The sequence below is a fragment of the Bombus terrestris genome, chromosome 16 (genome assembly GCF_910591885.1).
Source record: "Bombus terrestris chromosome 16, iyBomTerr1.2, whole genome shotgun sequence".
In the NCBI taxonomy this organism is placed as follows: Eukaryota; Metazoa; Arthropoda; class Insecta; order Hymenoptera; family Apidae; genus Bombus; species Bombus terrestris.
In genome coordinates, this window is record NC_063284.1 from 3,359,167 (window position 1) to 3,385,673 (window position 26,507).

The 26,507-nt window shown below is 40.4% G+C and overlaps 1 protein-coding gene and 2 long non-coding RNA genes across 6 annotated transcripts in view; 2 read left to right on the top strand and 1 right to left on the bottom strand.

The window, feature by feature from the left end:
• The window catches only part of LOC100650751, a 122,297-nt gene that overhangs the window by 15,131 nt on the left and 80,659 nt on the right, over nucleotides 1–26,507 (bottom strand). The gene's annotated exons all lie outside the window — the stretch shown is intronic.
• Nucleotides 651–13,503, top strand: LOC110120210. Its single transcript, XR_002308859.2, has 3 exons — nucleotides 651–1,452; nucleotides 11,782–11,979; nucleotides 12,080–13,503. It is a non-coding gene; the product is annotated as an uncharacterized LOC110120210 (long non-coding RNA).
• On the top strand, nucleotides 24,880–26,493 carry LOC125386491. The gene is made up of 2 exons (XR_007226680.1): nucleotides 24,880–25,808; nucleotides 25,863–26,493. It is a non-coding gene; the product is annotated as an uncharacterized LOC125386491 (long non-coding RNA).

A 26,507-nucleotide genomic window follows, 5' to 3' on the forward strand; every position in this document is an offset into this window, starting at 1 on the left:
CCAGTCGTTCTGATTAAGCGAACCATCCTATCGACCAAAGTCAAGGGTGCTAATTAATCCATCGAACGAACGCGATAAACGCGGAGATTCGGACTGTCGATCAGCGTGGCGCGTCTCTGTTACCATGGGACAAACCTTTCGGATTATACGCGGATACGAGCCACACGGGCGCCATCTTAATCCAAGCTGGAGGCCTTTAAAGCGATCAGACACGGGTGGCACGTATCGAATGAGAGAAAAAGAAAGAAAGAGCAAGAAAAAAACGAGAAATCCACGTGGACAATTGGATCTCTCCAGGATCGTGTCTCCCCAGAGGAAGCCCTGCTCTTTCGTCGAAGGGTCGCTGAAACGAGAAATGAAACGCGGCCTATGCACAGAATAGGGAAGCTGGAGAGAGAGTGAGAGAGAGAGAGAGAGAGAGAAAAAAAGAAAGAGAGAGAAAGAGTAGAAAGAGGGAAAAGAGGAATCTCGCAGGTGTCATCGCGGTAACCCCATCGGTGTCTGGACAGTCGGTTAATTTCGTCGTGGTGTTGTTTTACGGAAATCGTACACGTACGTTCCGTGAGCGAAGCCAGCTAAATGCCAGCCAGCATCGGCTACCTGCTACCATTTGGCTATTGCAAAGGGCAAACGGTGTCGTATGTCTCGAGTTACGAGGTCGTGGCAATGAGAACCTTCGATGACAAAGGGAGACACGCGAGTGTTTACTGTCGGCGGTCTTCGACATCGTCTTACGTTTCCACATCGTGGCTAACAGCGGTATCAGGTTACTAAACGAATTGTTTTTATCGTCGAAACGCTTCGGCTCGGTCAGATAAGGATACCTCTTGTTTATGTTATTGGGTTGGCAACTAAGTGATTGCGGACAATATCATTAGGTGGTAATGACAAAATCCGCAATCACTTAGTCGCCATGCCTCGATGGTCAACGAAACGAATGAAACGAAGAGTAGTCGTGGAGGACGGACGCTGTAAGTGGCAGAATCGAAGGATTTCGATGGTTCTATCGTCAACCCAATAATATCTTCGATAATCCGTAAGCATCGTCCAACGTGTACCCACGCGGTTGAAAGTCTACAAAGTGAAAAACTTGGTGACGATTGCGAGTCACAGACTGGGAGTCAGTGAATCGATTGAAGAGAAGAGGAGGGAGGTGTATCGATATCGGGGGAAACCATAAGTCGAGCGAGAAAACGAGAAGCTCCATCGGGTCTTTTTTACCCCTCCAATTCGCCTCACGCGCCCTTTAGTCACGTGTGGCCGTGGAACAAGAAAGAAAAAAGGAAGAAAGGAGACGTTTTAATAATAGTAATAAACGACACCAGAGATAGGGTGGCTCTCGGTTTCCTTCTTCGCTGCGAGATCGATGACCGTTTCGTGGGACATCGTAAATTTATGTGCGGCCATAGGGGAATCCCTGGTGAACGTGCACTTTTCAAGCCAAATAAGCAGGTATGTGCCGCCGATAGAGGGAATGTGACGAGTTAATAAACTAATCCATCGAGTGGATCTCAAGTATTGGCTGTGTAAGATCTGATATAGGAATATCGAACGAGTTTTATACGTTGAACAATCAAATTAGAACAATTGTTAGTTTCACATATAGTTGTACATATTTAGCAAGCTATTTTTATATTTTTCTTTCACACAGTTCTTTGTTCTAGAAATAACTGTACTTCTTAACACTTAGCCAACCGAATGGGGAGATCTTTTTTTATTTTTTGTTATTGTTATTATCAGTTATTGTTTAGCTGGAATTGTCCCCAATTAATTGCGCCACTTTTTCTGCTTTTATAAAGTGCAGTATATAATGAAATATACCAATCTAGTGGTGTTAAAATTAATTAAAAAGTTACAATATCAGTTATGACTAAATAAAGTTATAAGATAAACGATACCACACTGTAAAAAAGATATTAAAATGCATTATGAATTCGTAATTCCACGTTCAGGTCGTGTTATATATCTTAACTCATCTTTAATGTTTTATGATGACTGGGCACTATATGAGTGGAAAGAACCGATGGCGATGTCAGTAGCAAACTTCCATCGTGTAAAAATACACGCTTCGTTGACGTCACGTGAAATTTTTAGAAGCGACCTGGTAATTATTGTTTTGTTTCTGCACTTTGTCCCGCTATCCAGTTACATCGCGTACTTAATCTCTGCTTCTTGATAATCTCATTACAACGACTGCACACAAAGGATCCTCGCTGTTCGTTCTAAAGCAAACGAATGCAATAGAATTAACAACGAATAGAACGACTGTGCCAATGTCCTGGACGATGGCAAGGTCAAACTTATCGCGCGAGCTCCATCGATCCTTCGTTTATCTATCAGTGATCTAACTTGGATCGTGGTTGGTCGCGAGTTCGATTTAAAACGAGAACAATTGGTGGTAATGAGAAAATCCGCAATCACTTAGTTGCCAACCCAATAGAAGACACGTAAGCTCGAAGGGCAAAGTGTACGAACCGTACGTCGGGGTACGCGGATTACACTGCAACGATTCCGCATACCGCGGCCTCGTTCTCCTGCAATAATTAACTCTTTAACTATGTAATTAGTTCTAGAGAGTAGCACGATATTCGATAACGCGTTACAACCACCGAGGCAACTTCCCTACCTCTATTAAAATAATATTTTCACCGATCTGTGTCAACCCCATCCCTTTGCTCGTTCCTCCAGCAACGACCAAGATCCCGCAGATTCGCATTCGAATCGTTTCCAAGCCGAAGGGCACGAGGTATTCGGGTTAACCGTCGCTTATCCCGCCACTGTTCCCAAGTGTCCTCTCATCAAACAGCTCGCAGCTGTTCAAAATTTGACAACGCCGAATTTCCAGATCGAAAATCTTCCGGTATGAAATTTTCCTCGGACCACGTTTCCCCGATAGGATTTTATCCAGAAGACGCAAGTTTTCGCGAAATCGACCAGACTGTTTCGAAGTTTTGGTCGCTGCTGTGAAACGACGTTAGAGTACGTTGGCTGTAGGAATTTGTCAACGTAGAAAATTGATCGGATTCGACGACGTTGATAATTCGGTCGAAGGACGAACGACGCGAGTACCAAAATTGGCACTTTTCTTTCCCTTGGAAATCCTCGTTTCTATTGTTCGAGTTATTTTGTAGGTTAGAAGCTCACAACAAACGATGATTCGAATTTCTTTTTTTTTTTTTTTTTTTTCTTGTTAAATCTAATTGTCCTAATAGACAGATGATGTGCCATAAGGATATAAATTGCTGGAAATTAGCGTAATAATAATAGCAAGAAGTAATTACGAACATTTATAAATTGCTCGATGATTCGCGAACCAGCGGATTGTCACATTCGCTAGACACGAAATTTGCAGAAATCTGCCCTCGTTAAATTTGTCGAAAATTAACTAAAATTATCTATCTGTTATCGACTAATGTCCAAAGAATATAAAAGACGAATGAATATTCCATTCGGTATTCGGAATGACCATTTGACCATCCACTTCTGTTACGATATATACGTACATTGGCGTAAAATGGAAGGGCGTTATGGCGGTTGTCGTGATAAAAGGGCAAGAAAACAGGGGTCTGCTCTTTTTTGCGGCTCCAGTTCGAATTCCATCGGGGAAGAACACGTTTTTTCACTTTTTTTCTCCTTGTAGAATTTCTCGCTTTTGCCACCTAATATAGTTTAGCCTAACTTATACGAGGTGAATCGTACAACATAACCTCTTCCATTATTTTCGTTCTTAGCCAAGCGATCGATACGTTTTTTACCATAAAATGATACGAGCCTGTCGATGGACCTCCAAGCTGACGATTTTGTGTCCTTTCTTTTTATGTCCTTCTGTTAATATCGTAAGTGGGTTGCAGCAAAGAGTCTACAGTTCATGTTCGATATATCGGGTGTCCCGTTTGAAGCTTCGCACGCAGTTATCTTCCACAGAAGCTATAGGTCGTTTCAAAAAGTGTTTCGAACGGAACTCGACCTGTTTCGAGAGGAACGTCTTATTGTGGTTAAAAATCTCCTTTGGGCGACTGTGCTTCTCAGATTTCAGAGCGGTCTTTATTTTCTTTTTTATACGCAACTGTATCTTTTTTACTTAGTCGTTTCGCGACGAGTCCATCGACCTACTGAGCAGAGTCGTGCAATACCGACCGAAATTAGTGCTGGCTTTTTACACTGGATGTTATTTCTTTATTTGAACGAACAAACGAATATAACAATTTCGTGTAACATATTTCGGAGCTACGTCGTTTATTTTATTGTTCTCGCTGTTCTGACACGTTAATAGTATACTTTATATTGATAGTGTTACATTAGATTGTTAAAAGATACTTTCTAGGGTTGATATTTTGTTTCTCAGTTAAGTAAATGATTTTGTTCCATTATACAGTCTATTAAGTTTTGTTAGCAGTTTTGCAATTTTCTTTGTATATATACATTATAATCTATAACATTCCCGCGTTTTTGTTAGTATCGGCTATCCAACTGTCGTCCAGCACTGACCGATCAACCGTCGACCGGCACGAACGAAATCTTCTTTATCTATAGGTTCAATCTGTTGGCGATTGAAATGAAATTAAATGTCCATTTAATCCCTCTTCTACCTTTCGTCAAAGAGAAATGTTAGAAATTTCAAAACAGAAAAAAGGAAAATGGGCAGAGGCGAACGTGAATGCAGCTTTGACGCTACTCGTCGAAAATAAAATGGCTCAGAGAGACGGCTGGACACCCGTCGGATGACCAAGAAAATATTAATTATTTCACTTGCAATATATGTGAAAATAGAATTCCAATAAAAATCTGTATTTAGAAGAATCAATCAATTAAATAATTGACCGCTATTGGACGACAATTTTAAGCGGGACATTTCAAATGCGTAATTTCGTAAGACGTATTTCCAAATATAAAGTAAATAATTTTTATCATCTTAATAATCTTTATCGATTCGTCGATGGACGAAGATCACGCAACTGGTCTTTCCAATATTAACACCCTTAGTTACGCTTCACGAATCTCCATGACAAAAGCGCTCTTATAATTCAAGACCGCATGAATATTAAGTAGTCCAAATCGAATCTCGTAATAGGCAGAAAAGCAAGGGTGAAGTTTTGGGAGGGGGGGAGGGGTCAGCGAATGGCGAACTCGCCGTGTAGAAGCGTGGCACGAGGATCTCTAGAAATTCCGAAATCCTACTGTAGAGCACGTCCCATGTGTCGACGACCCTCGACGCGTTACGTGTCAGCTCGCAACACCCTTTATTACTCGTCACCGTTTAAGCGGTCGAAAGCACGCGACGTCTTCCCCGTTATTACCGCGAGACGTCGCAGGGAAAACTTTGGAACGCGCGACGGTGAGAAATTGTATCGTCTCGTTGCGTCTATCTCGTCGTTGGCCTCTTTCGAGTCGGAGAAAAATTGTCGTTCTTCTGGTGACTGGTTGCTTGTACAATTATACGAGATTTGTACAGGTTAGGTGTCGAACTGGCGCCTCCTTCTCCTCTTCGCGTGTTCGTTATTTTCACAACTTAATGTGCCCCTCGTCGTGTGTCAAATTGGAATAATGATAAAACATCAATAAATAAAAGTATAAATAATTGATTTTGCTCTTTGTCATTCGCATACATTCGCATTAATTTTCCTCCAGAAATATCGGATTTCAATCGCACGTCAAAGTCGACAAGTTTCAGAAAAATTGTTCTATAAATAGCCGAATGACATAATCCTTTATCGGAAAAATCCGGCGTCGAATGGACACGAGAGACGAGTGAGAGACACGTATATTTAATGGTTGCTAGCTTGTTCATAGTGAGGTTAGGTTGCAGTTGCGTATACTATATCTAGTAGTATAAGGGACTCGTATCTTCATATGAATGTCTTATATAGATGTATGTATATGTAGAAGTAGCTAGCCTGCTCATGGTGGGGGAATCGGTTAACTGAGAGTAGGACTGACAGTCAGACTCCTGAATAAGCTCGACGCTTCTGATTCGATAATCAGAGTGATTCGGTAGAAATTGACTGGTTGGGTCACATTTTTAAACGTATTTTGGAACACGCAAGATCTAGGTTAGAACTATTTTAATCTAGCTTCGATAGATCACTGCTGGAAAGTGTTAGGACATTTATTTAATTTTAGCTAGATGTGTCTTTATTTCCAGAATTATGGACCAACTAATCCGCTATGACAGTATATACATTGTGGAACATTTTGGAATAGCAATTAGGTCCTAATATAGATCAGATATCGATCCGACCCAAAGTTAGTTTCTATAGATTTCAGAGTAACACAGACTTAAAGCAGACCTAACTGAAGATCCAGCTGAGATCCTATGTAGACATAATTCAGATCTGACAGCATATATACTTAGCTCTGTCTTGAAAATTCTAACGTGGATTTAACATAAATTTACCATAAATAAGAGACTCACTATATAAACAGATATAATTTAAAGTCAAATATAATATAAACTCGGTACAGGTTTATTCCAAACTTGAGTCTCTAACTTAGAGATTTACGCTAATAGGGGACTAATAGAAAGCTAACCATGAGTCAGACGCAATTCAGACCAAATGGAACTCTAATTCCAACTTAACTCAAGCCTAGTACAGCTTTACACTATAATTTCGTGTCCAGCATAAAACAGCATAGCCCAACACTCTAACGTGGTTTCTAACGTAAACCTAACATCCCATAAACCATAAGTCTACCACTGTAACCCAGACCTAACATTGTGAATCAAACCTAATCTAGATCAAACATCGTAACTTGACCATTGAACAAACTCTAGATCCTAATCCGCGTCAATGTAAGTTACCGCGAGTTAAAACAAGACTTAATGATACAGGACAGTGAAGTGGGCTAAGATTATTCGGTGGAACCGTCGGAAGAACTATTTCGATCGGTCGTGTACGATATTAAATGATGGCTTCGTACCCGCAGCATTTATTATTCCGTGATTTTTATCGGTGTATAAATGACTCACTCGATACTTCCTAGTCGGGAAGGAGGAAAAAAAGGAACGTGACTCAGCCGTGGCTCGTTTTTCCCCGCCCTGGCAATTCGGTCAGCCCTCCGGCGTTCCGCTAAAACGATAATAACACCCAGTAAAAACGGCAATTCCGATCGAGTATCGGTGGACCTATATCTGATTAGCTGTTCCGAGACGAAGTGCGTGAAACGATCGCTAGAAACGTCCAGTGGATCACGTTGCACTATCTCATAAACTAGATAAAGCATAGATATACTATTGTTTTTGTTCTTTGTCCCACGGTTTCTAGGGATTTCGCAGTTTTTTTCCTACCAAGAAAAGTTTTACTGAAACGTAGAAATTTGTTACCGAGAAATATTTTTATGGGGTTTCAGAATTTCTACGTCATTTCAACTTCGTTTTCTTCCTCTTTTCCTACCAAGAAATTATTTATAAAACATAAGGTTTCTTTTTTAGAGGTAAGAGATCGCACACAGGTTTTGAGAATTTTTCATATATTCCATACTTCCAATTTTTGTTTCACCCCAATCCTCCCTTTCTTTTCCAGTCGATCTGAATCCCAATACGAACGTTGCCGCAGAATGGAATAAAATTTTTATATCGAGGCAGATTACTGAATTATCAACGTACCAATATGCTAAAATATTCTTGAAATAAATATTGTAAATGTTATGTTATATTGAATATTAAATGTTACGAATAATTTATCAGAGAATCAGTACATGACGAACGAAAATCAGGTAAATCAATATTCATCAACGAAGAATAATTACAATTTCTATAAAAATTTCCTCCGTAATAGGAAGCATAAATAATCTGTATAAATATTACCGTGCAAATGCATTCGACGATTCATATATTCGAAAATTTCACCAGAACCGTTCGGATATTTTTCAATAATTTACAAATCCGTTTCATCTTTGCTTTAAACACGTTGTTCGTGTAAAATCCCATAAAATGCATTAAACGCAAGGTTCTTATCAAACTTACTAACATAGTCGTACCTAATTCACTAGATTCGAACCCAGTCGGTCAATGTAGAAGCCTACTTTTGCAACGTATTAAGCTCCATTAACGATATATATATATCAAACTCAAAGTATAGCGAAACCAGATTGGGGTAACAGATTTATCCGGCAGATTGGACAATTGTCGCGCGTTTGAATATGAATAAATATGGAAAATAGACTTAAGTTGTTTAAAGCCAGTTCGATCAATTTTCTTTTTCCTCTTCAATCGTTCCTTTTTCTCTATTTTTATTTAATTCCACAACCAATCTTTTTCTCTTTTTCTAACGGATTTCGCGTCCCTCTTTTACATTGATCTGATATCGAATCACGCTGCCCATAAATTCCCCCGGCATTATTTAATTAAAGCCCTTCCCGCCGTGTAATTTATATATTTATGCTCGGTGCTTTTATTTAAGAGATCTTATTTATTGGGCCACGCGTTTATAGGCTGGGAAAATTATCGATATTTTTTTCATCCTACCCCTCCACCTTCACCTCTTGGTCTTTCGATTTTCGGTCGTTAAACGCTCGCCAATGTTACCCAATTGGGAACAGTCGTAACTGCGTAGAGTTTTCGAAACAAATCCAAACGCGCGAAGTAATTTTCAGAGGCTTCGTTATACACGACCTCGTTTTTCAAATGTTTTTTTCATAGATTCCGCGGCGCGTTTGTTAGGTACAAAATTTGGTTGACTCGTTGAGGAACAAGCACTGAAACAATTTAGAACAGTTTGCAATAACCTGGAAGTCAGGTAAAATCTAAAAAACCGTGCGGTATCCACAAGAAAAAAGAAAAAAAGTAGCTAAATCAAAAGAAATAGATTAATTATAAGAAACTATACAGCGTTTCTTTCATACTTAAAAAATTTGCTTCGACCTGTATACCAGAGTACACTTCCGGTTGAGAACTTCCGGTAGGATAGCGGAAGGGTTAAGGATCGGTGGAATTCGGTTCGATTTAAATGTCAAATGAAACCCGGTAGCGAAACCGTCTTATCGGCTGATCCTTTAAGCAGACATTTAAATCTCCTGTCTTTCGTATTCGGGGCTCGATTGTTCGGCTCTTTGCCCGTTGTTAGCTCTTAATCGCGCGTCTCGATTGGCCCGCGCGCGACTCTAAATCCCACCGTTGAAGAATTAAACCGTGACGCGTTTCCTTCGGGGGATTAATCCGTCGACCAGCTTTGCGAAAAACTTCAATCCCCGGGTAATCGTCCGACCACGGGACAGGCTACGACTTCCGACGAATTACCAACGAATCTTTACTCTGTCGGAGCTAATCGAACCTTAAGTTAGAGGTGAATTCACCTGGATCGATATCGAACGCTGGAAAAAGTCACTAGATCAGATTACCGACCGAGTCTTCATAGGGATGTAGGAATTATTTGATCCTATTAGTTAATCACACTGCTAGATTATACTCTGCGCTAGTGGTTTCTAATCATTTTTGAATCGCGTCACCGATTTATAAGAGATAAATTGATTTATACTAAAGCGACAGTCTGGTAACCTAACCTAAAATTGCTGGATCATACACGTAGTAAGTCAAAGATATAAATGTAGTCCATTTCTTATACGATATCGGATACTGAAAAATGTCACTACACCAGATTATCGAACGAATCTTATTTTTTCGAGCTGAAAACGGGAGGGGGCGGCTTGTAACCTAACCTAATCTGGTATCACTTTGATTCACTGTTTCTCAGACTAAAAAGATAGGAAGAAGTTTAATCTATGATGAAACGTCGCAATCTTATTAGAATTTTGTCTATACCTTCTACGGAGGAAGAAGATATTTAATATGACTTTAATACTCTACCCTTGGATTAGAAAAAATGCTATTTTTCTAGATGAAAAGAAGGGCGTACCAGTCGCCATTTTCATCGAACAATTCGACGATTCCATCTTCCCCTGGTAGCCGTCATTCGTTCACTTACGGTGCAGCCGGTTTATCATAACAAAAGTTTCTCGATAAAAATTCCCCCAGGCGACGCGAGACTCGAGCTGTCTCGTTTTTATTTATTCACAACGTTCCCCCTCTAATTGCGCCTTCCTCGGATATTACGCATTCATGCCTCGAAAGATGCTTGGAATATCTGAAGATATCCAGAGATTACTCGATGCTGGAAAACGGACGAACCGCTCGACGATTCCGCGGCTTTAACTAATACGGCTGAAACCGTATTATCGAACCGACAGAACGGCAGGCGTTTTGGATTCTTTGAGAAATATCTGACGTATCATCGCAGATTTATCCGAGCATTGCTGAAGAAAAGATTCGATGCAGCTTTACCGACGTGCCTGTACATCTACAAGAAAATTATTAGGAGAAATTGAGATTTTTGGTGGTTAAATTATTCCTCCTTTTAAAAAAAAATTATATGTACTTGGATATACATATATATATAGTGTGTCTGGGAATTTTTTAATCGGAGGATTATTAAAAAATTTTACTTATACGTGACTTATCTAAATATTGGTACTTTTGAGGAATAGCTAGAGAAATTAATTTAGCCAACAGAGATTAAATTTCGAAGAAAAAAGAACGTGAATTGATAACGTGGATTGAACTCAGTTAAGCTTCACTGAAAGGGAAACCTCTAACCTATCTAGGGAAAAATGAAAAAAACTAGACCTCGTTTTGAGCCCAGTCTCGAAATTAGGTTTCGTTCTCAAGTTCAGCAGTGACAACCGATCGCCTTGGGAGCGTGTTTGGTAAGCTATCTAGAAAATCCCTAGTGTTTTTCTTCTACGTTAGATTTATACAAGACAACAAAGATCCTAACCTGACACGGAATATCGAGATTCTGAACTCGGTAGTCTGCCAAGATAATCATGTTATCTGTCACTCCACAAACCCACATTTAAGAACTCCTATATAGCTATATCGACTGTAAACTGACAAGGCAAAGTCTCAACCAGCTACCGGGGAATTCCAGTAGTAATTAACTCTCCGCCATCTTGAGGATTATACTTAGACGTTTTAAACCATCTACCCGGCCGAGACTCTTTCGACCATCGACAGAGGATCGTTTACAAACTTCTCTCGAAGTGAAATGAGGCTCGTACTCGAGTCTGAATAAATGCAAACCAGAGCTTAAGGAACTTTAGCTATAAATCTGAAAAAAAATCATCTTCATCCGAGGTATCGCCAATATTTCTGAGGATGCTTCTTTCTGATTTTTAACGAAATCTGTCTGCTTGGATAATCGAGTGGCTCTTTAAAGAACCAATACATTAGGGAAAGCTGGAAGAGTGGGGTGCCTAACCTCAAAAAGGGCTAGGTCTAAATTTGAATAAGAATGTTCGACAGTATCGTTAAAAGAAGCAAGAGGATTTTTGAAGGTGGAGAAGAGGTAGAATAACGCGAATGGTCCACAATGGGAATCGATCGGAAATCGATAAAGACAAGGATAGAAGGACATATAACGTGTGTCGTTCTACCTGCGTGCGTCCATTGACGACGGGCGGCCGGCAACAATGCTAAATCACCGGATACGTCGCATCCGCCAAAACTTATCGTTCCACGGCCGGAATTTCCTTCCTTCCTCCCCCTGTCCAACCTTCCAATCGAATTAGGATCCTATAATGGCCGACTGGTAAAACCTAACCCACGACCGTAATTTCGTTATACAGGATATTTACGAAATGATGATCTATCTCTCATTAAGGGCGGATTCTCGTGTAACAACAATGAAAGCTGATGATTTTTAAGAATCTTTTCCAGACTAACTTTTGGTTATATTATATTTGATATAGCGCATCCATTGTTGATGTACAGCATAGCACCTGTTACAGTCATCAGAATGCAGAGAGCTAACTTGTCGCCTTCGAGGAGACATGGATGAACCGCTAAAATATCGTGTTGATAGCGAGAGACGAAGGTAAAACGAAGTGCAGGAGCAGACTCGTTCATCGCCTGGAGTTGCTGCTCGAATCGAGGCTCGATTTCTCGTCGACGGGAGAAGAGTGTGGCGTTCCTCGTTGCTGGCACAGGTATCTATTTACAATGGCTCTTTTCTTTCCTTCTCTTCCTTCTTTGGCATTGTACAGTTCCGTTTAATCCGCTCGGTGGCGCTCCATCGACTTTTTTCAGCCAAACCACCCACTCACACTAGAAAGGTAGGAAGGAACGACGACGTTAGCACGTCGCAACAGCCGAGTAACTGCAACGTAGCGCCGCAATCGGATCGGTAATTAAACCGGCGAACCGGGTATCCCCGGCAAACTGCAAAGCTTTTCCGGCTGGATGCTCATGGTCGGATGTAGGAAAAACAAAAAGGAATCTATTCCATTACACCGTCTGTTTGATGCTGGCTGGCTGTCCGCGCTAAATCGATCCCTTTGCTCCTTAGCCGTGTTCATCCAAGTTTCCAAGGATCGAATGAGACCTTGCCTCGTGTTTGGCCACATTCTCCCCTTTTTTAGATATTTTGACTTTGGTGATACGATTTTCTGTAAATGGTTTCGTTTAGCAATTATTTCCCGATAAATGGCTGTATACGAAGCGGACGATTAAAAAAGATAAGACCTGTTGTATCGGTAGTTTATCGAACGATTATCATTTATCGGTAACAGATGAACTTTCATTTAGATGGTTGAAAGAAGAATTATAAGAGATTGAGAAGCACTTTAAAGCGTAGTCTGAATTCGCACTCAACAAGAACAGACTCTCTAAATCTCTAGTCTACACTATTCTAAAGTATCAATTTTATTTTTGATCTATCCACTTTAAGTATCTTCATACAGCGAATTAGTACAAATTAGGTGTATAAAATGTGTAAAAGGGTAGAGGCAAAAATATGAATCGATCGAGATGATTTAAAGATGGTGGCCAAAGATGAACTTTGAGGTTAGGTGTGCTCCACCATCTTTTTCGCGAATAGTTCTTTTTTAAAGAATATTATTCTACTCCTTCGTATGATAAATATGTATCGATAATAAAAGAAGGGAAATAAATTGTGGCAATAAATATGATTAATAGCGGACTTAATGTAACCGAGTAGAAAAGGCGGATTTTCATGAGTGGTAGTGAATGATATTTCACAGTTCTGATTCGTTTTAATGCATCGTGACAATGGTATACGCGTTTACAATAGAGTACGACCGTGGGGAGAATAGCCAGGAAAGCACAAAGGAAGCCACGGAATCACGTTGACGAAACGAGTAGGCTCGCTATATGGATGGCACGGACGAGTGGTCGAGCAGAGTTTGATTCCAAGTCCGTCACTATCTATCTCTTTTTCACTGGCATTATCATATACTTAATCTATAAGCTTAACCTGTCCGATGATGGATGGAAAGTCTAATTACGATCGTGTCATTCGCACGGAACGTTGCAACTAGCAATGGTACCACTTTCGTTCATTCACCGTGAGGCGCTATCTATGCGAACATGGTAATCACGAGAGTCACTCAAACGGCAGATATCGATCTGTAGATCTAATTATACAGTGTACCTATATATACTACAACTAAAAATTATATGAACAGTACATGTTACTAATGTATGAATTAATGACAAACCAATGAATAAAATATGAATTATTAATACAAAACTTTTATTTAAAATGATATAAAAATGGAATCTCTAACCCCTATGTGAAATAAATAGAGACAGTCGGTATCGCAGTGTTCATCCTGCGTAAGATTCTCTAAAAAGTATCAAGTAATTTTGAATATTATTCTTTCATAATAGGCTCTTCATCAATTTGATAGGATCTTCTCTACTTTATCCATAGCTTGACAACGAAACGTGCCAATCTCTTTTATCGTACATCAACTTTGAGAAGTAAATTTTATCGAGCCATAATATTCTATGACAGCTCTAACGAAGAATGAAATTGTGCTGTAGAGAGAACAAAATGACCAAGAATCCTACTTTCGAGCGATAGTGTGCTTCGCTAGCTAGGGTAAGACAGTTGCACGTCAGATGTAACTAGCAGAGAAAGCTAATTAGTTAGATGTTACCAGCCATGTGATGGGATGTCGGTCTTCAAATGAAATTGGCCACGCCTACCGGTCAGTCAAAGAAGCCTGCCTCCTCCTCGATATCATCAGAATGGATCGTACGTATACGTCACCATATAATCTCTCTGAGTGGAGGGAGATAAAAACGGTTGAAAATGGTTGCACATCAGTCAAGGCGAAATTAAACCCCCTGAAGCGCCGCCACGTCTCGTGGCTCGTTTCAAGCGAACCTGACGGTGACTGAAGCCTAACATCGTTCGGGTGGGTCCTGTTTTCAAGTCTTTACAGTTCACTTTACGATGACGATCAGGCGAGTTACAGCTTTCTGCAGAAGGAGCGCTTGGAAATCCAAACATATCGGTGTACTTTGCATATATATCACAGTGAAAGGGACAAATATTGAGGAGAAAAGATGCCTTAACAATTTTTAGGTTAGATGACAATCGATACGTTCGTGAAAAGATGCCTTAACAATTTTGAGGTTAGTTGATAATCGAAACGTTCGTGAAAAGATGCCTTAACAATTTTGAGGTTAGTTGATAATCGAAAAGTTTGTGAAAAGATGCCTTAACAATTTTGAGGTTAGATGATAATCGAAACGTTCGTGAAAAGATGCCTTAACAATTTTGAGGTTAGTTGATAATCGAAACATTCGTGAAAAGATGCCTTAACAATTTTGAGGTTAGTTGATAATCGAAACGTTCGTGAAAAGATGCCTTAACAATTTTGAGGTTAGTTGATAATCGAAACGTTCGTGAAAAGATGCCTTAACAATTTTGAGGTTAGTTGATAATCGAAACGTTCGTGAAAAGATGCCTTAACAATTTTGAGGTTAGTTGATAATCGAAACGTTCGTGAAAAGATGCCTTAACAATTTTGAGGTTAGATGATAATCGAAACGTTCGTAGAAACTTTTACCAAATTACAATTAAAAACGCACACTGTCACCGTACTGAGTGTCAGATTTGTGTAAAACTTGATTAATGATTGAAAATTGTAATTAATGTAAATCAGGCTATTAATCATGATTACTGGTTATTTAATAATCAGATAGAAGGTCATTCATTAACGAGTAGGGGAAAAAGTGAAAAATTGTAACCAATGGTCATGATTAATTTATTAATCATTCATCGTGAAACGATTACATTTTTGGTCATGATTTAATGTGTAGTTTCTCCATAATAACAATGCTATGAATATTTTAGTTCAACCAAATCGCATAATGTTAGGCAATCGAAATTATGTGAAAGAAGCCATATTATACAATTTTCAAAATATACAAATTACAAATGCTTATATAATATAAATTGGTCATTGAATGATTTAAAAATTACTGCTTAAAAATTACACATACATAATCGTGATTTATTTATCAACAACAAACTACTGTTATTATGATTATATTAAATAATTAATTACAGAAATCGATTACGAGTAACTACTGTCCATCTCTGATCCCTGAATACTTAATTTGTTTATACAATTTCGTTAATAAAAATCTAAATATAACACCAGTTACGAATACATTTACTTACGAAGCAAATATGCGAAGTGTATAGATATATTTATCGAATGGATACATTCACTGTAACGCGTACAAAAGAATTTTCGTCTGCATGTTTCTATATCTGTCGCGGGATCCATTTCTTCCATGTTTTATAGGGGAAAATTTTCGTGGGTTGGGGATTTATGAGGGTTGCGAGCACGCGACTGAAACCGGGGTAGGGACGTTTTTACAGGGCCAATCGTTCGACGTTTTGTTTTACACCCGCGTTTTATGACCGTGGCACGGACCCGTGTTTTTGTTGGAATTTTTTCGATCGATCGAATCCCGGCAAAGAAAAGAACTAGGCGTGACGGAGCGACGACAAATAAACGGGGCCGAGTACCCGTTAATTAATCACGCGGGGACGAGCTCGTAATCGAAAGCCAAAAGTTTCCATTTTCTTCCCTCTTGCACCGATTTAACCCTTTTACGAGCCTATCTGATCACGTGCTGCCTTTTGTTCCGTGCAATTGCGGGTCTAGTGAGAATAGGCTTACCAACCGTTGCCTACGGTCAACGTATCTCAACTGCGAGATAAGTTTTCCTTTATCTTCCGTTTCTTTTCCCTTCGAGATAAATAAAAACGATATGAATGTTCGTTGAAAGTGAATAAGTATAGGTTAGGGCGTTTCAAAATATAATCTCAGAGGTTAGGTTTAAAAAGATTTTCCAATCGTTTTAACCCTTTGACGGGGCTATTCGATCACACAGTGGCTTTTGTTGGATGCAATCGCTCCGTGAACGAACAGCATTGCCAACAGTTGTACGCGTTGAATAAATCTCGACTATACATATTTTTATTTTTTTTTCTGTATCTGTTGAATTTGTTATTTTTCGACAAATAAAAGAGACGTTGTTTCATATTTATTCAACGTGAATGAGAACAGGCTAGGAATTTCTGAAAAGTTGTGCTGGAGGTTAGGTCGTAGTTGGATGGCCTGTAGTTGCAGGAAACGGGAGTAATCCGGTGTAAATAAGCAAACGAACGGATTTATTCGCGACAGATAACCCGGCCTGGATGGCCCCGTCTTAAATAATCTGAAATGCTTCGAGTCCGCCGCTGCAGCGCGCTAGAACTTTCGCAGAAACTTTTGCAACTTCGTTAATTTAAGGAACCAGAGTATCTCAAAAATTTTCCAGACCATTTAATTCAATAATGATTCGCCGGACGCCGCTTATCTCGTTGGAGAGAATTTCAAACTACCGTACAATTTTTTGAAAGATTTTCAAAAACTTGCTACAGAAATTTTGAAACTAATCGAAGATTTATTATTCCATATTATTTCCACGTTATCATCAAGCTCGTTGTTCGCGAAGAATTGTATTTAGAACGTAAAACATTCTAAATATTTTTGATATATCTGGGGACTACTATGAAAAAAGATCGCAACAAGCATCAGAGTGATACTCGAAACGTTTAAAGTTATCTTAAATTTGACTTTCACATTTTTAGAGCGTGGCAGATAGTTGGTATAAAAAGAAGGAGCCCTTTATTCGACGGTGGTGCTAGGACCTGTCAAAGGCAGGCCTGCCTGCGTGCAAACGATGACCGCAAAAAACACTAGATCTCTGTCTTTCACACTCTATGAACGCATCTTTCATCGAGTTCCAAGCCAATGATTTGCCAGATCGGTAAGATCTTTGTCGAAAGTTAATAGGTACTGCATTACCGACCAATAAAATTGCAGTAGAAAATTGCCGGGGATTCCTCGATTCACGAGATAAAAAGCCTGTGTAAACAGTGTTGCCACGCGGCGTCCACTGGCGCATTAGACCGAAGAATATCGCGATCATAGAGTGATTAATCACTGGGGCGCGGCGTTAAGCCGGCCTGAGCATCGCACACAGGGCTTTTCAGCGAATAGCATAGGACAGGCTAGATTATCTTCAAAGCTTCTGAACGTATCTTAATGTTTTCCATAATTAACGTCCAAACTCGAAAATTCCAGGCACTTCATCGCTTAAAGAAAAGGCTAATATAACATAACCTCTTTTCATACCGTCCAACGATTAGATGGTAGTTTTTCCTTCCTGTCGTTTATCTTAATTAGTGTCCAAGCTATAAAATTTCAGGCTTTAGTAACTGCCCTTTTCTTAAAAGGAAGAAGAGCAAGTTAATATTTTATCTTTCAGAAAAAAAAGAAAGACGATTTTATGGCATCTAGAATATCTGTAGAATAAATAGCAACTTTTGTCTCCATTGTTGATCACAATTCGAACGTCTCGACTTCGTCGATAGGGTCCGACGCATCTAGGGAATAAATAGTAACTTTTTTCAAGAGAATCAAAGTTCCGTGTTTGAGCACACAGCTCCGGGGCTACGGAGAAGTGGTGATCAAGTGAGAAATTTCCGTCTGATCAATCGACGTGCCGCGAGAGTGTATCTTTCTCGGCTATCTTCGCTTTATTTATCCGGATCAAGTAGTTCGCCGTTTACCGTCTGATAGCGTCGCTCTGATACCGAAGTTCCGGCGGGATCGTCATTCGTTTGCACGATAAATACGACGCGGCATCGAGAGGTCTGACCAAAGGAAACTGATGCCAACTCCGCCGTGCAAATATTGGCTCCCGTGTAAATGTGCGTACAGCAGACAACGAGACCGTGTCGTCGACGACGAGGATCAGCCTCTTCTCTCTGTTTCGATCCCGCCTCTCACCGTTTCCCTTCTAGCCCAGAGCCGCGGGCCAGACAAAGAGATGAGCAAGATTTATTTATGCGACGACAAACCCTTAAGATGTTGAGCTTCCACACGCCAAAGAGAATAACGGTCGTCCAAAATCTAAATAGATCACGAGACTATCCTGCACGTACTTTACTCTCGGTGAAAAGGATCTGGAGCGGTCGTAAATGAAAATGTTAAACATGGACATCTATCGACCATCTGGTTGAGGTTAGGATCGTACATGTTGCATATACGAAGTTTTACGAACCGGGATCAATGTCGAATCAATTCATGAATCAAAATCTCGAGCTTTTTTAGTATTTATATAATCATAATGCTCGAGATAACGATTTTGTTCGAGAAATATTCTGAGAAATAACAAGCGCGTGCCTAAACGTCGATCGCGGATGTTATTTCTCTTGAAAGCTAGCTGCCGATGTAGGTCAGTTTACCTTCCAACTAAATGATTAACATGACTGAATTGTAGGTTACGAGGGTGCAAAGTTAGGTTAGGTTCAAGTTCGTTGAATTCAATTTCATGAAAATTCTAGCGTGCAAGTTGGCCAAACGCTCGGTTAAAATGGTCTAACGTGAAATACTAACGAAGCTTCGATGTACAGAACAGCTCTCTGTTAACCTGAAAAAATATAGGTTAACCATAGCTACGTCGGCAATGTAGATGTATCGTTTCGATCAGAGGAGCCAGACATGATTGTGCATCCGGATAAGGATTCATTCTTCTGCTAAACGATCTGTAGCGAAATATTCTCTGGAAATTGAAAATTAAATACCTTTCGCTTATCGTGAAACGTCTCTAAAAGCGTCCAAGTGGTTTTCTCAGCAGCTACGATTACGAAAATTTCGAACGTGCGAATTCTGTTGCCACGGAGAACAAAACGGCGGATGCTGAGATGGTGGGATAAAGGGTTGTTGAAGGAAGGGCCACGCAAATTTCTTCATTAGAAATTCCCGTGGCGGCCTGTTATTATAGAAATTTACTGGCTGCCCGTAAACGCGTTATCGACGGCCAGCGATCTGCAATTAGGTGGGAATTTGCATGAGAGAAGCAGCTGGCTGCAAGAGATGTATCGTGATCGAATGCGCACGCACGTTCGCGTTCTCGTTCAAGAATTCGCCTAGTGTCTTCAGGACGAGACGCGGCGATCCTACTACGACAGGCGAATAATACTTGTCCCTTGCGCGCCGCGAGAATTTTTATCTCTGATTTTGTCGTCGTCACGCACTCTGTGTCCGGTTGTTGTTGTTGTTGCAGAGGTGCGCCAAGAACGCCGCCGGAAACACGGATCCCTGTGGGCGTCGATAAGCCGTGTCTCACGTGCAACACACGGCCCTTCGCACGAAGGAAAACCGCGTTTCCCACCTTTTGCTCTTCCCTTCTGACCCGCGGGATAGTTGGCACGTTTCTTTTCCCAGGACGATTGGAAAATACCATGTCGAGCACTTCCTGTCTCCGGACGTGTCTTTGACAACGCCGCGTACGAATCTCACGAAATCTGAAGGAAGCGAGCTGCTGAATTACGCGCTTCCAAGGTTCCAGGTGAATTCCTAGTGGAATTCCGAGGGATCCTGCTCAGCCTATGACGGTTTACATCTTTGATCTTTTCCCTAATTAACCATGCATCGAAATCTAGGCAGCCCTAGCTAAATTCGAATGTGATTCCAGCAGATTCTGAAAGCTTCTCTTTCATCTGCGGTTCTCTAGGTCTTCCGCCTCTTCGCTAATTAGGCAAATTTCTGATCAGGATTTAAATGCATCCGAGTAAATCATTTTACAGTCTGCACGGTGCAGCTCTCTACAGAGCTTCAGAGATATCCTCCTGGTCTCTGCTCCGTGCAGGCTCGGCTCTTCCAGGTGTTAGTCAATTAAGTAAATCCTGGATACGAATCCTAGGTGAGTTTGAATGAATCGTAGAAGTTCTAGGCGAGTTTGCAGGGGACTTCGAGAATCGTTGCAACGTGCAAGTTCGGTTCTTCGAAATTCTCGTCGATCGGATGTGAATCTAGGGAAATGTCTAGGGGCACCTTACAGGTTCTGAGCAGATTTCATGGAATTTCAAGTGTTATCTTTTGGCCATAGACCGACGCAACTGTTTTCGTCTGATTGGAACCAGATAACTCGATAGAAGGATCGTGTTTGTATCCATCATTAGTGATGTTTATCATGTAAATGTATAGGCTATGTAGACAAAATGAAATCCAATACTCGGAAACGAAGTGACGTAACATGAACCGAACATATCAGTTGACGTTTAACGAATCAATTAACGACAGCGATCGAAAAGCCAAATTTCATCAGTGCCAGCTAAACAAAATTGCTCCTCGGTCGAGATGAAACACACTGAACTATATTTGCCTTCGTCTACCTCGTATTTCTGCTGAAACTGGTGGTGTTATTACTTGCTTCGCGATGTTATTGTAGGGATTCATGCGAAAACGAAGGGAGACAGAGAGAGAGAGAGAGAGAGAGAGAGAGAGAGAGAGAGACATCTCGTACTGTTGTAGGAAAACACAGTGATGAATTCTCATTGTTATTCTAGATCCTTCTCTTCTGATTTTTCCTCAAGAGAACTCAATCTCGCGTAATCACATCCTTCAGCTTTGCTAACAAACAAACGATTTGAGGTATCATATTACTGTGTTAAATTACCTCCAACTGTTTTTTTTTCTTTTTTTTTTTTGTTCCTATAAAAAGTAATTTCGAACAGGCTGAACAATATATCAGAGAAACGTTCAAATTTGATTTTATCCACCTGGTGTGAAAACATTTTATTTTATATATGTTTCTATGTAGAAACAAATATCGATAAAAATTTATTACCAGTGTACTAATATCTATATTTAATATATACACTATAGTAAAAGCCTATATTAATTTTACCAAAAGCCTTCACACCTTTCAACAATTATAACGACAATTACGATTGTTACATTTAAAAGAAAATAGGGACTCGTTATTTTAACGAATTTTGTAACACTAGTGTTAATCACATAATCCCGTTTGTTCAACCTATATCGATTTCCATGTTCCAAGGTACCGTGCACTTAATCTCCCCATATTAACGCTGTCTCTCTCTAATGATTATCAATGGAAAATTATGGCACGTAATTATCTAACCTCTACTCAACGAGGATTCGATGAGGTGTTGGTGAATAGCCAGATAACACTGCTAGGGAATTTATTGCGTAGTGGGAATGATCCTGGTGTTATTATTTCAGGCCAGTCGAGAGTTTGGTTATTTTTATTCACGCTATTGCGAGACTTAATGCGGAAAATGAGGCAGTAAAGATGGCTGCTGGGATAAGGTTAAGCGCGGCTTTCGTACACACCAAAGGACGATAGCTTAATTTCATCTGAAAACTTCATCAAACTCCGTCTTGCACATCGATGGGCGACCGGTATTGTCAATTGGCTGGTGCCTTCTCATAATCCCCGAACTAAGAACATAATGTCCGTCTAGGGATATTCTCGTTTTACGCGATACGAACCGATATTGACATTTCACAGTGTAGCTTCTAACTTTGAGCTGGTCCATACGCCGCGTATAAACTTGATACTCTGTTTCGTTCAATTTTGTCGAAATCTTAGAATTTTTACGTGAAAATTTGCACGAATCGAATTTTTTATTATTCTCTATAAACAAATATGAAACACGCTACTAGAATCTATGCGTATACACAACGATTATATATAGATTGCAAACCTAACCTTAAACCTGATCAAACTTAGCCCAACGAAACGAGCATTCCAAAACTTTAAAAACGATAACTAGGGCCGATGTAACAGGTAGATCCGAATGTTCGCCGCTAGTAGACGTTCAGAAATATCGTTTCCACCAGATGTATCTGGTTGTACGTCTTAATGATAGGTGGCCACTTTTATCGGCCTGATAGTGTTCTCGCGTGGCAGCCAGCTATTTGTCGCCACGCGGTAGGACACTGGCGTGACCAGGACCAAAATTCGAGACCGAAGGCACACGAGCGACCAATAACTCTTCCCACCGATGAATTTCCCTTTCCAAGCCTTAAACAGCCACGCCCTTGTATGACTTGTAGCTCGCGCGGGGGCTTCCATTTTTTTTTCTTCAATAGTCCAGACAGCGAGCGTGTGCAGTGTCGATTAGGTCAGTCACGTGACCCTGAGAATCCAGCCGCGAAAATCCCCAGCAAAAATCATTTTCTCACACGATCCGGTATGGTTCTACTGGGTTATATTGCCGCGGTGTATCAGGTCTGTCGTATATCTTCCAGAAAGATATTACGCTATTACGTTTCGCGCACGTTACGTACCGCGTGTCCTCCTAAAAGCGCGAATATCAAGACACGAGGAGAATCCATTTTTCTTCTTTACACCCGTGCGAGCTTTTTTTGCAACATCGTTCCTCCATTTTTCGTCGTTCATAAGCGAAGTTTCATCTAACGAGTTTAGGATGTATCGGACGAAATTTAGCTGGTTTTAATGTGACAAAGATTGGTTTTACAAGCATATTATCATTCCACTGAATGAGATTCGTTTATTGGAATTTATATTGGCTACAGTTTGTGTCTAAGCACGCGGTACGGTTAATTATACCGTTGAGTTTATTTACTCTATGCAAATTTAGATTTCAATTAGGTTAGGTCAGATTTGGTTCGAATTACATTTGAACATGGATAGGTTAAGTTTGAATCGTAGATTGTATTTGGATTGCAAATTAAGAATAATTTTCCAAATAACTGGTAAAACTGTTAGGTAAAAAAATACCGCGAAAAAAGCAATCTTCGTGTTACGAAAACGTTATGGTCGAACTATACATAACAGATATAAAAAGGTATAAGAAACAAATTAAAAGAGCTCGTTAAGTAGTGCTGATATCCAAAAGCAAAATTTAACCTGCACTTAAATCTTTGTCTGTTTGATTAATGCACCGGTAAAGTGGAATGCATTGATTTATTTCGTTCGACAAATTTAGGACACCCTGTGCATGGCTGGTTTCGCGCTTATCATCGCGTTTCTCTTCTATATTTCCCGAACATTTACTTTCAATGCTTCCGCTACTTATCGGAAAATATTACGCGACAAAAGGTGAACGCGCAGATCGACTCTTTATCCCTTCATTTCTTCCGCGTCGCAGTCTCTATCGAGCTTGTTTCGTCTTGTTTTCAACGTTATGGCCCGTTCACACCGACTCGACCTACCCACTTCTTGCTTATTTTTATCCCATTGCTCCTACGCCTCATTCATGCCAATAAAATTACTTCCTACTATATAGGTTGTCCCAGTCGGTAAGTGGGTGATTCTATGTGGAACAGAAGATCTGAAATATATTACGGTCGAACATCTATATGTCGAGCCTCAAAGGAAGAGCTAAAATCTTCGAGTTACAGAAGTTTCGACTCGTTGAATAAAAATTCGACGTACAGAAGCTTTCCACGAAGACAATTACGTTCACCTTTTCAAATGGTGTTAGCATTTCGAGCTTCCTCTTACAACTCATTTCATTCAACGTACATAAATGCAAAAGTTAAAGACGCGACTGACGATGGCAATTATGCGTTCGACCGAAGAATAACGATTAGCTTTCATGGATATGCATGTGGTCGTCGCATGTGGCCGAAGGGCGAAGAGGAAGTGATACGGCTTGATTCGTCTCACGTTACTCGAGACAATCCTAAAAGTTGGAAGAGAAGAGACGATATCGAAAGATTGGTTTACACATAATGTAGCTATAGGTACACTTCACTCGTAGAAACTGCAGCGATAGAAGTTCGACTTATAGAAGTAAACTTCGACTTATAGAGGTCTGGCTATTATAAATTCCAATTACGAGGTAAAATAATGCATCTGAACACGTGGCGAATAATTCGAGTTAAGGTAAGTTTTACTTCGACTTTCAGAGGTTTTCGCAGCGGAACGGAAAGGAACGAACAAAATTGTAGTCTTGTAGAGGTTTTCGATTTACAAAGATACGAGCTATCGACGTTCGACCGAGAGACATTTTCCTCGAAACAATGTCTCTGCTTTACTTTTAAAAAGTTCGGTTATTTTGTAGACAGAGCGCGTACTTCTGTGGTAAACAAAATTTCTATATTTCTGAATTATATAGCATTCCTCCAAAAAAAATCAAATTCGAAAATCCGTCTACTACGTGTGAACTTGGCTATACCATCGCGAAATATACTATATGGGCCACTGTTCACCTGATCAGCCAACATGAACGATTACTCGCATCAAAATAAAATTGCAATACGTTAACGCGTGATTGCCGAAAGCTTCGCGGCATCGACGTGCATAGCGCGGCATTTTGCGTTCCGTTCAACGATTCCGGCTCGCGAGCGATGAAAAACGTTCGGTGCATTCGCGGTACGTCAGAAAGAACCGGCTGATTCGTGGAACTGGCGAAGGCGCAATGGCAGTGGAGGGGTGTAGGAGCGGATCCGGTCGGGGTAGGGAGGGAAGAAACGGAGAACGTAGAGAAGAGGGGGAGGGGCATGTTGCAATCGTGACAAAGAAAGAAGATATTTCTATAGGTTTCAATGGTCGTGAAAAAATGAGGGAAACGTTCGAGACGGAGAGCGAATCTCTCGCTCGGCCAGGTATTTCGATATATGTAGAAAACCAGACAAAAAGGCGGAACGTATTTAAAAAGCGAACGTTGGGCCGCGCTCGTGCTCACCGCTCCGGGATAAATCGTTCCCGGGGACAAAGGAACGTTCACCGGCGACACACGCGTTCCCCCAATGACAATAATCGCTCTCGTTCCGTGTACACGGTAGTCCCTCTAATGAGCGGTAATCGCATCTCCGGAAAAACAATGCTAGGCGGTTTGTAGGTTAGGCGAGCGCGCGCCTGGTTTTAGTGGCTTTCAACGAGGCTGCGGGCTTTTTCCTCCTCGCTTCCCACTGACGAACGACTCCTTCAACGACGATATTTCTTGAAAACGCCATGTTCTATCGACTCCCTATAGGATGATTCACGAATGGTGCTATTCATATTTAGGTTATGGAACGTACAATATTGGATACAATATATAACAGACTCTTGTAGTTGTATCCGTAAATGGATTTATTTAAAGTTAGCTTATGAGGCTAATTTTGTGTCTTTTAACGAGGCTCCAAATTTTTTTATGTCCTCTAACGAAGATTTTTGTTCGATGTTTTTGGAAACTCAATATATTTCATCGACTTTCTGTATCTTGAACCACGAACGCTTTTTACTTGCATTTAGGTTATGGTAGACCCTTCAATAGGGTAACGTGTTCATTTATAACCTCCAACGAAGAATTTTGCACGATATTGCAGTCACGGTGTTCGACCACATCCCTACAAGGTCTAATACAAAAATAGACTTCTTTGAATTTAGGTTATGTAAGTCCTACAACATCATCCTACTCGGCTGCTTTTTAATTCTGCACGACATGCCTCAGTACCGCGCTCTATATCGAAAACGTGACTATGTCAGATGATATCGAGACGATTGCGCGGGAACGTAGACAAATTTCGCTTCTCTACTACGAATGCAATTTGCGTCGACAACTGATCCCACGTAGTCCCAATTGTTTCGAGCGGCGTACATAATTCATTCGACAATGGCCGCAAAATGGTGTCACTTCGTCGATGACGGAGTTATTGTTCATGTGAGATAATAGGTAAGCGCCTCGTGCTCCTTCCAAATCCCGGAAAATAATTGAAGTCTTCGATAGTAGGGAAAATAACGACTACGAGAGAGACTATGTTCAGAAGATAATACGAAAAACAAATTGGAGAGGGGCGGGGAAGAACGTTTTAACCTGTAGTCTGTTGCTGCTAAGTATCCGGACACTTTGGTCAATTTATTATAAACACAGTGCTTGAATATGACAAATAACTCTAGTCAGGAATGGACTTTAGGTTATGGCAGCGGTCTCGTGGCTTTCAACAAAGATATAAATTCTTTTGCGACTTATAGCGACAAAGGTGATGAAGATTTTTGCTCGATGTTTTTGAAAATCCAATTGTTTCTATCTAATCGATTCACCATACCTTGATTCGCAGTAGGTGGTCTTACCCGAATTAAGGTTAGGTTGTACAAATTGATGATCAGCCGATAAACAGCTGTAAGTGAAGATAAAGAATAAAATCATTTTTAATTTCGTAATTAAAAATAAACAAGTGCCCGGATATTTTTTGCGTGGTAGAACATGTATGTGTTTGCTATTCCCGTAGGAGGATACACATTTTGTGCGCGCATGCGCACACAGGCGACGTTGTATATTAGCATTATTCTCCGCGCGATGTAAAATATTAAATTAAAAACAGACAAATTTTCCGGCTGTTTGCCAGCCGTGCTCGCGATGAGAGACTCTTGA